At 42.9% G+C, this 11,010-nt stretch overlaps 1 pseudogene; it reads right to left on the minus strand.

Moving 5' to 3' along the window:
* Nucleotides 1-8,066: 8,066 nt before the first annotated feature.
* LOC101149637 (aconitate hydratase, mitochondrial-like) lies at nt 8,067-10,262 on the minus strand (annotated as a pseudogene).
* Between the last annotated feature and the right edge of the window lie 748 nt (nt 10,263-11,010).

Consider the following 11,010-nt stretch of genomic DNA (forward strand, 5'->3'; position numbering starts at 1 on the left):
CCTGAGGTTGGGAGTTCAAGACCAGCCTGATCAACATGGAGAAACCCCGTCTCTACTAAAAATACAAAATTAGCCAGGCATGGTGGAGCATGCCTGGAATCCCAGCTACTGGGGAGGCTGAGGCAGGAGAATTGCTTGAACCCGGGAGGTGGAGATTGCAGTGAGCCAAGATCAGGCCATCGCACTCCACTCTAGGCAACAAGAGCGAAACTCCGTCTCAAAAAGAAACACTGGTCCCAGTAGACTTCACGTAGTTAAAGTCCACAAAAGCATGGAGACTACCCCATCAAGACCATAGTCTTCAGGAAGTTTTTGTTTTCACGTTTTCCCATATTTGGCTTCCAGAAATTCATCAGAACTTCGTCTTGAGTGTTCCTGTTTATGGCGCTCACAGCTTCTATCTGGGCTGTGTCTCTCTGGATTGTGCCTATCACCACTAATTTTAGGGTAGTGATTTGCCCTGTCGTATTAATTCTCTGATAAGTCCAAGAAAAGTCATTAATTTTTAATTTTTCCAGCTTTTTATTGAAGAACAAGACAAATGATTTCCGAGCTCTTTACATGTCAAAGCTGAAATCGGAAATTTCAATCAAAGTTTAAATATGGCTTTTTTATGCCTAGCAGTTCTTCTCACAGGAATTTTTTGTTTGTCTGTTTTTGTTTTTTGTTTTTTAGGCAGAATCTCAGTCTGTCGCCCAGGCTGGAGTGCAGTGGCGCAATCTTGGCTCACTCCAACCTCTGCCTCCTCTGTTTAAGCGATTCTTCTGCCTCAGCCTCACCATATCGGCCAGGCTGGTCTCGAACTCTTGACCTTGTGACCCACCCACATCGGGCTCCCAAAGTGCTGGGATTACAGGCATGAGCCACTGTGCCCAGCCTCTCCCAGGCATTTTATACTGTAAATATTATTGCATAAGGGCACACAATACATGAACAGAGATATTCACTGTAGTATTGTTTGCAACACTGAAAAACTGGAAACAATTAAGTGTCTACCAATACGATACTAGTTAAATATCTTGTGGTATAGCCACACAAAGGATTTCTATGAAGCTAGAAAACTAGTGATGTAGACATCTGTAGCCTAATATGAATAAATAGGGGAAAATACAAGTTGTAGACTACAAATATAATAAGATCAGATTCTGTGTAAAATTTTAAAAATACATACCCATATATAAGCCTATATATATATAAAATGCCTAAAAGAAGAGGCAATTAAAACATTCATTGTTGTTACTTGTGAGATATGAAATGGGAGGAAAACATTTACTTTTTACTTTATAGCTCCCTTTATATATTCTTTTACAAAGAACATTCATTATTTTATTATTATATAGAACAGGAAGAAATAAAACCATTTTTGTTTGCGGATGATATCATTGTTTACATAGGAAAAAAAACCTCCTAAAATGAATAAGTGATTATAGCAAGTAAGTATTACCTTAAAGGATATACAGTTAATATTCAAGTCAATGACTTTCCTAATATAATAGCAATGAACAACTGAAATTTGAAATTAAAAACACAATGCCATTTACATTAGCACCTTAAAAATAAAATGTTTAAGTATAAATCTAATAAAATATATACAAGATCTATATGAAAAACACTACAGAACTCATCAAGAAAATCATAGAAAACTCAATGAATGGAGAGACATTTCATGTTTATGGGAAGGAAGGCTCTAAATTGTTAAGATGTTAGTTTTTCCCAACTTGATCTATTGACTCATTGCAATCCCATTGAAATTTCAGCAAGCTATTCATGCATATTGAAAAACTGTTTCTACAGTATATAGAAAGAGGCAGAAGACCAAGAGTAGCCTAAAATACTAATGGAGAAGAACAAAGTCAGAAGACTTACGCTACCTGACTTCGAGACTTACTGTCAAGCTACAACAACCAAGAAGGCATAGCATGGACAAAATAATAGATAATTATTTCAGTGGAACAGGACAGAGAGCTCAGAAATTGAGCTACACAAATATAGTCAACTGATCTTCAACAAAAAAGCAAAAGCAATATAATAAAGAATAGATAGTCTTTTCAACAAATGTTGGTGAACACCTGGATATTACATGCAAAAAAATAAATATAGACACAGACCTTACACTATACACAAAAATTAACTCAAAATAGATTATATTTTGGACCTAATGGACCTAGACATAAAATGCAAAACTGTAAAACTCTGAGATGATACAGAAGAAATGCAAATGACCTTGGATTTGACAATGACTTCTTAGATAAAATACCAAAGAAATTACTGATAAATGAAACTTCATTAAAATTAAAAGCTTATGCTCTATGAAAGACACTGTACAAAGAATTAGAAGATGGGCAGCAAATTGGGAGAAAATATTTGCAAAAGACATATCTGATAAAGGACTATAACCCAAAATACACAAAAAAATCTTAAAATTTAACAATAAGAAAACCAACAAAAATATTTAAAAATAGACAGAAGATATGAATGGATCTCACCAAACAACATACACAGGTGGCAAATAAGCATGTGAAAAGCTGCTCAACATCATGTGTCATTAGGAACTTGCAAATTAAAAGAAAAATGAGATATCACTAAATACCTATTAGAATGGCAAAAATCCAGAAACTGAGGTCACCAAATGCTGGTGAGGATGTGGAGCAACAGGAATTCTCCACACTTCATCTTAGCCGAAAGGCCAAGAAGTGATAGCAGCAGGAACTCTTATTCACTGCTAGTAGGAATGAAAGTGGTACAGCTACTTTGGAAGACAGTTTGGCAGTTTCTTACAAAAATTTTATATATGATCCAGCAAGTATACTTCCTTGATACTTATGCAAATGAATTGAATACTTAGTTCACACAAATCCTTCACATGGATGTTTCTACCTTCTTTATGCATAATTGCCAAGACTTAGAATAAACCAATATGTCCATCAGTAGGTTAATGGATAAATAAACTGTGGTATATCCATACAATGAATAACTATGGTTATTCAACACTATATGAAAAGACATGGAGGAAACTCAAATGCATGTGAGTAGAAGAAATCAATCAGAAAAGGTTACATACTGCATGAGCCCAACTGATGCAGGACAAGCAAGCCCCAATATTAAGTCTTAGCCAGGGAAGGTTTTTGGCTCCACCCAGAAAAGAATTCAAGGGTGGGCTGGGTGGTGTTAAATAACAACTTTTATTGACATGGCAGAAGTACTGTTCCTTGTGGAGCAGGGTTACCCCATAGGCAGTGGTGTCCAGGGTAGCAGCTCAGAGGCAGGTTTGCACTCATAAATAACCCCACTTTTAATTATATGCAAATTAATGGTAGATTATGCAGAAATCTATAAAATGAGGGTGGTAACTTCTGGGTTGATGGGTTGTTGCAATGGAAAGGGGGCAGTAACTTCTGGGTGTTGTCATGGCAATGGTAAACTGACATGGCACACTGGTGAGCATGTGTTATGGGGAGGTGCTTCTGCCCAGACCTGTTTTAGCTGGTCCTTAATTTGGTCCAATGTCTAAGCCTACCTCCAGAGTTGAGTTCCCCTTCCTACCTCACAACAATATGACATTCTGGGAAAGGCAAAACAATGGAGTCAGTAAAAAGATTAGTGGTTACCAGGAGTTCTGGGGAGGGGTAGGTGAATAAGCTGAGTCTAAAGGAATTTTAGAGTAGTGGAACTATTCTGTATGATACAATAATGGTGGATGCATGTCATTATACGCTTGGCAAAACCTACAGAATGTGTGACACCAAGAGTAGACCTCATGTAAACTGTGGACTTTGGGTGATGATGTGTCAATGTAGGTTCACTGATGTAATAAATCTACCACTGTGCTACACTATGCTGATAAGTGGGGGAGGTGGTGTGGGAGAATGGGGTACATGGGAACTCCCTTTACTTTCTGCTCAATTTCGCTGTGAACCTAAAACTGCTCTAAAAATTAAAAGTCTATTAAAATTAAAGTCTAAATAAAGCCTATTAAAAATAAATATATATATTTAACAATGCTGCACCTCTTATTTTATTTGCAAGAAAAAGTAATAGGCCTTGGGGAATATAAAAATATACTAACAAGATTTGAACTAAAACTTTTGCATAACTGAAAAATGATTATCAAGATTCAGTAAGCTTGGCCAATGACATGATTCTTCTATTTGGACCCCTGTATTATTTAATCTTATAATTTTGGTGACCATTAATGGTGGTTATTAATGCAGGATATGCAGGTCATACAATGGCCATTAAAACCAAATATCAAAATAAACTGAATTTTGAGCCAGATCTTCAAATTGTTATATTTTCATAAACCATGATTTCCAGAAGTAATAAAGCCTATTTGAATAGACACATTTAAATAAAATAAGATGCATGCTTAATTTAAAAATGAATGACATACATTTTGGGGGTATTTGGGGCATGCATTTTTAACCCTTTTTGGGAGTGTGTGATCAAAAAATTTGTGAGCTGTTGATTCAGAGGGCCAGACGCACTAGTAACTAAATAGTCTTATTGTCAAGATCAATGACAAAGACATGAACTAAGGGGCATTTGGAGCCCAGCAAAGGGTCATTTCTTGTTTTTGCTCTGGGAGACATCAGCAGCATTAACATAGAGCTTTTATTTACTTTTATTTTAAATACAAAATGTTCATGGGCCATCAGGAAAGCACATTTGCCTAACAATTTGAAAATGCCCACATTTTGGAATTGAGGTCTTTTTCCTGTATATAATGTTCTTTACTTTTTGCAACATGTGGTTAATGCAAAAATAATATTTACCTAAGGGACAAAAATTCTTTCAGCTATGCCTTCTTGGCTGGTCCCTTACCCAGCCTTTAAAATTTATTCCTGTCTCCCACTTTCTGTTTATTTCCCCAGAAACAAAGGGGAAAATCTTTGCCATCCATCTGTGTAAGGGGCACCTGATAACACATTAGGCAGTCACTCTCTTATTTCAGGGAGAGGAGAGGACAATAAACTAGAAAATAGAATTGCCATGTGGAATAGTGCTGATGCATCTTTTCCTTACACTTTGCAAAGGTTGTAAGGTACTAAAATCGTGGGTTTTTAGCCCAGGGAGAAATCATCTCATCTAGTCTCCTTATTTTAAAGATGAGGAAATTTAGTCTCAGAGAGTTTTAGTGGCTTAGCCATAGAACCATCAGTTTGATGTAGCTCATGGATTATAGTCTAGCACTTTCACTTACAACTGGGGACACTCAAGCTCAACAAATTGAGGGACTTTTCTAAGATTACGCAGCCAGATGGGGGGTTTAAGAGGAGACCCCAGTGTTTGGACACTCAGAACCCTATGCTGGCCTGACAGCCCCTTAATGAGGTAAGATAGTTCTGTCAAAAGAAATGAGGGCTGAGAAGAGGTAGAATGGTGAGATCCATCAGGTCATGAAGTCTCAGTTCGCATTTCCTCATTGTATGAAAAAGAATTTGGCTGGCCTTTATCTCACCGTACCTGGGAGGTAACCTCTAGGCCCTTGAAATTTCCCCAGTGATAGCAGTGTCCGTTATTCATGGTGGGCCCTTCAGACTACATCTGATACTTTTTGCTAAGAGGTCCTGTTCCTGTCTTATGTCTCTTAACATAATGTCCTTCAGTTCCATCCATGTTGCAGTGAGTGACAGGATTTCAGTCTTTTTTATGGCTGAGAGTATTCTTTTTTTTTTCCCCCCAGTTGGAGGCTTGCTCTGTTGCCCAGGCTGGAGTACAGTGGTGCGATCTCAGCTCACTGCAACCTCTGCCTCCCGGGTTCAAGTGATTCTCCTGCCTCAGCCTCCTGAGGAGCTGGGACTCCAGGCGCCCACCACCACGCCCGGCTAATTTTTGTATTCTTAATAGAGACAGGGTTTCACCATGTTGGCCAGGCTGGTCTGGAACTCCTGACCTCGTGATCCGCCCGTCTTGGCCTCCCAAAGTGCTGGGATTACAGGCGTGAGCCTCCGCGCTTGCTCTGGCTGATAGTATTCTATTGTCTTTATCCATTGTCTTTATCCATTCCTCCATTGTTGGACACCGAGGTTGGACACTTTGGTTATTGTGAATAAAGCTGCAATAAACATGGGGGAACAGATGTCTCTTTGATATACTTACTTCCTGTCCTTTGAATAAATACCCAGTAGTGGGATTGTTGGGTCATATGGTAGTTCTATTTGTAGTTTTTTGTGGAACCTCCATGGTATTCCCCATAGGTAAATGTTTGAGATGATGGATATGCCAATCTTGATCTGATCGCTATGAATTTTTTGTATGACAACATCACTGTGCACCCCATAAATATGTACAGTTATTACATGTCCATTAAAAAATTTTTTTTTCAGTTCCAGTGAGCTGCCCTGGTTGGCAGTTTTCCACACTGTAGTGAGAAGGTTACATCTTTGGGGATGACAGAAGCTTCAGGTGGGGAACTTTCCCAGACCTCACCCTGTGCTTCTCCCTTTGGCTGGTTTTGATTTGTATCTTTTGGCTAAAGTAACATTGTAATAATAAGTACAGCACTTTCCTGAGTTCTATGAGTCATTCTACTGACATTACATCTGAAGAGGTAGTGGGAGCCTCTGAGTTTGCAGCCAGCTGGTGAGAAGGGAGTGTGACCTGGGAGCTCTGGGACCTGTGGCTGCTGTCCAAAGTGAGGACAGTTTTGTGGAGGGCAGTGCAGGTAACCTGCAAAGTTTGCTTAACCTTGCATATTTGGCTTTAGAAGTCATTGGACTCGTGTTCCTAAGATTCTAAAACTTTGGGGAGTAAGGACAGAAATGAGTTTGAAAATACAAAGGTTAAAACCGTGAGATATTTTGCTTTACTTTCTCCACAGAAACTCATTTTCTCTAAACTCCAGCCTTTACCGCCTCACGCCAGCTGCACTCACAACAGTTTCCCAAGGCTCCCAGCCATGACCTGTTCTTTGAAACATCCCAGTGCAGAACATAACACAGACTTGTTTTGTTTTGTTTTTTGCTGGGGCAAGATTGATTATTTAGAAAGAAAGATAAAAATCTTTTAGTAACTTCTCTCACGTAGGCAAAAAAGCAAGCCAGCCAGCAAGCAAGCAAGCAAGAAAAAAAAAATCACCGAATTTCTTATCTTGGGTAACTGTTGGTTTGCTTTTTGCCAAACAAATTCAGGGATTACTTGAACGCTGGGTTGAGTTCACAGCCAGGTTTTCTGGCACTCCCCTCTTCAGGAAATCAGTCTCGTCCTGCTTTAATTACCTCTTTGGAACAGGCAATTTTTGTGCCCAGGCATGAATTCTGGAAGACAGAGAGAATGGAATCACTCAAGATAAGCCGAACTAGGATGTTGAAGGCAGGAAAGTGCAGGCGTGTAGCAAGAACCAAGTTTTACAGGAAACTAAAGGTTAATATTATTGTCACTGTTGTTAGTTTTGTTTTACTTTGTTTTGTTTTATTGTGTTGGATTTTTTTTTTTTTTTTTTTTTTTTTTTGAGACAGAGTCTCACTCTTGTTGCCCAGGCTGGAGTGAAGTGGCATACTCTCGGCTCACTGCAACCTCCGCCTCCTGGGTTCAAGCAATTCTTGTGCCTCAGCCTCCTGAATATCTGGGATTACAAGCACGCGCCACACACCCAGCTAATTTTTGTATTGCTAGTAGAGACGGGGTTTCACCATGCTGGCCAGGCTGGTTTGGAACTCCGGAACTGAGGTGATCCGCCCGCCTGCCAAAGTGCTGGGATTATAGGCGTGAGCCACTGTGGGTTTTTTTTTTTTTTTTTCTAACTTTAGATGGGAGTCTTGTCATCAAAAATAAATACAATTGCATGGAGCTGCTTAAAATGTGAAAACTAAAAATAGGAAGGCAGGGGCTAAAAAGTTATTTTAAGAACCCCCCCACCCCCTCCGCCTCCCTGCCGCCTCCCAACCACAGTCACTCCTGGGCTCAGCGGGGAGCAGGAAGCACGTTTGGTTATGCCATCTTGGAATAAGAAGCCATGGCTGGATGGATCGGATCCGCTTATGGTGCATGTAGAGCCGAACTTAAACATGACACCAGCTGGGGGTGGGGGAAGAGGGGGAGGGGGGGTTGCGGGGGAGGCGCCGCCCTCACTGCTGCAGCTCCTTCGTTCTGTAGAGCGCACTGCCGGCGCTGAACCACTCGATCTCCGTCTCGTTGAAGGTGTGGTTCAGGAGGATGATCTCCTGGGGTGCTTGATGATGTACTTCAGGGACTTGCCAGGGTCAAGTCCTTCAGGCTCTGAATGGTCATCTTGTCCACAAGGTGAATCTTGTTGTCAGCTGGGTCAGTGAAGGTCAGGGGCAGCAGGCCCTGCCTCTTCGGGTGGTCTCGTGAATCCTGGCAAAGCTCTTGGTGATGATGGCCCGGCCCCCTGAGGTGGCAAGGCTCCAGTGCGGCGTGCTCCCAGCTTGAGCCCTTGCCATAGTTCTCGTCCCCAGTCACCACCCAACTGATGCCATATTTCTTGTAGTAGCGGGCAGTGTCAGGGAAGGGGCCAAACTCATGGGTGACAGCATTGTGCAGAGTTGGCCTTGCCATTTTCAATGTTGATGGCACCACTGAGCAAGTTGTTGGAGATGTTGTCCAAGTGCCCACGGAACTTGAGTCAGGGGCCAGCAGCTGAGATGTGGTCAGTGGTACCCCGTGCAGGGGTGCTGGTGGGTGTCCTGCCCTGGGCCAAACTCTGCTTGGGGAAGCTCATCTGCATCCGGAGCCTCCAGCTTGAACTTCTTGCCATCCTTACCTGTCAGGTAGTTGGTCTCTGGGTTGAACATGAAGGTTCCTACAATGGCCAGGGCTGTGACAGTCTCTGGGGACGTGATGAAGGCATGGGTCTCGAGGTTCGTGTCATTGTGGCCCATGAAGTTCCTGTTGTAGGAGGTGACAATTATGTTCTTCTCCTGCTTCTTGATGTCCTTTATGTGCAACTGGCCAATGCAGGGGCCACAAGCATTGGCCAGGACGATCCCACCCACATCCCTCAAGGTCTGTGCATAGCCATCCTGCTCAATGGAGGCACAGATCTGCTCGGAGCATGGAGTGATAGTGAACTGGGACTTGCACTTGAGGCCATGGGCCAGTGCCTGCTTGGCCACACCTGCTGAGCACCCCATATCTTCATAGCTTGAATTGGTGCAGCTGTCCCACAGACCCACTCAGATGTCCAGAGGCCATTCTTCCTTCTCTGCCACCTTGCCCACTTCTGCCACAGGGTGAGCCAGGTCAGGGGTGAAGGGCTTATTGATGTGCAGCTTCAGTTCACTGAGGTTAACTTCAATTAGTTGGTCATAATGGCACCCAGGGTCAGGCACCAAGTGATCTTTGAATTCATCAGCTAGATTGGCAACGTCTGCCTGGCAGGTCTTGCTCAGGTACTTCTTCATCCTGAGGTTGTAATGGAACACGGAAGTGGTGGTCCCAATTTCTAAGCCCATGTTGCAGACTGTCACCATGCCGGTGCAGGAGATGGAGTCTACAACAGGCCCGTGGTATTCCACAATTGCACCTGTGCCATCTTTCATGGTGAGGATGCCTGCCACCTTCAGGATCACATCTTTGGGTGAGGTCCAACCAGAGAGGGAGCCCATCAGCTTCACGCCAATCACCTTGGGGCACTTCAGCTCCCAGGGGATCCCAGTCATGACATCCACAGCTCGGCACCCCCAACTCCAATGCAGATGCCCCCCAGGCTGCCACCATTGGGGGTGTGGGAGTCAGTGCCAATCAGAAGAACCCCAGGGTCTTCATAGTTTTCCAGAATAATCTGGTGAATGATTCCAGATCCAGGCTTCCAGAAGCTCTCGCCATATTTGACACTTTCAGTTGCCAGGAAATTATAAACTTTGTGGTTGATGTCCTTGGCCTGGTGCAGGTCTTTCTCACTCCTGAGCTGGGCCTCAATCAGATGGTCACAGTGGATGGTGGATGGCATGGTCACCTTGGGAGCCTGCTGCTGATGAACTGCAGCATGGCCATCTGGGCCATCCATCCTGCATGGTCACGCTGTCCGGCCACTGCTGCAGGTACGTCCCGCCCTGCTCAGTTTCCTGGCTGGTGGGGTCATCCGGGTGTCTGTACACGATCTTCTCTGAGAGGGTCAGAGGCTGGTTCAATCATTTGCAAACAATGTTAATATTCTTCTCTAGCAGGTCATAGTGGATGTACTTAGGCTCAAAGTGGCTCATCGCCACCTTGGCCTGTTGGCACAGGACTGATGCCACATGGTACTGCCGCACACCCAGAGCTTTCTGCAGCCAAGTAACCAGTAGGCTGTAGGGCACCATTTTGTGCAAAGATGGGGTTGCATTGACAAAGATGGGGTCACGTCTGTGTATGTTTTAAAAGAGAATATATTGTATCTACAAGGTCTGGAAAATGCAGTAAGAAAATGGGGTGAAGATGCTTCCAGCATCTGGAAGAGGGTAAATCTCTGGAATCAGGCACTCAGCCAGCACTCACTCTGACTTCATCACCTCTTTCAGCTGGATTCGCTGAGCTCTTCCCTGGCAGGCCAAACCCATGAAAGCAGACGGCGGCTTGGGAGCTTGATCTCTTCCAACTCTCAGGGCATGGGAGTCATTCTGCCACTCTTGTCTCACAGCAGGAGTACCTGAAGAGAACCCTGGCCCTTTTGGGGAGGGGGGTTAACTAGGCTTGTTCTTACAGAAAATAATGGGCTGATAGGGGAGAGTCTCTTCTTCTTCACAATTTATGTCAGATGTAACCCTCTACTCTGTGAAAGATAACAGGTTTGGTAATTAGAGATGAAGGAATTTAATTAATTTCTAAAAGTATTTATGGAACAGGTACTATATATCTGACAGTGAGCTGAGAATACAGAACAGAGGGTGGAATAAGACATTGCTAGCAGAGTGATAGTCAAGCAGGTGAATAATTATCTCATATGATAAGAGCTATAGTAGAGACATGTGCAGGTACCATGGGGGCAGAGGTGAATGCCCAATTCCACAGAACAGAGACAATGGAGAAAGAAGAGAAGAAAGCATCTGGACTGGAGATAATCTGACAATG

The sequence above is a fragment of the Gorilla gorilla genome, chromosome 23 (genome assembly GCF_029281585.2).
Source record: "Gorilla gorilla gorilla isolate KB3781 chromosome 23, NHGRI_mGorGor1-v2.1_pri, whole genome shotgun sequence".
In the NCBI taxonomy this organism is placed as follows: Eukaryota; Metazoa; Chordata; class Mammalia; order Primates; family Hominidae; genus Gorilla; species Gorilla gorilla.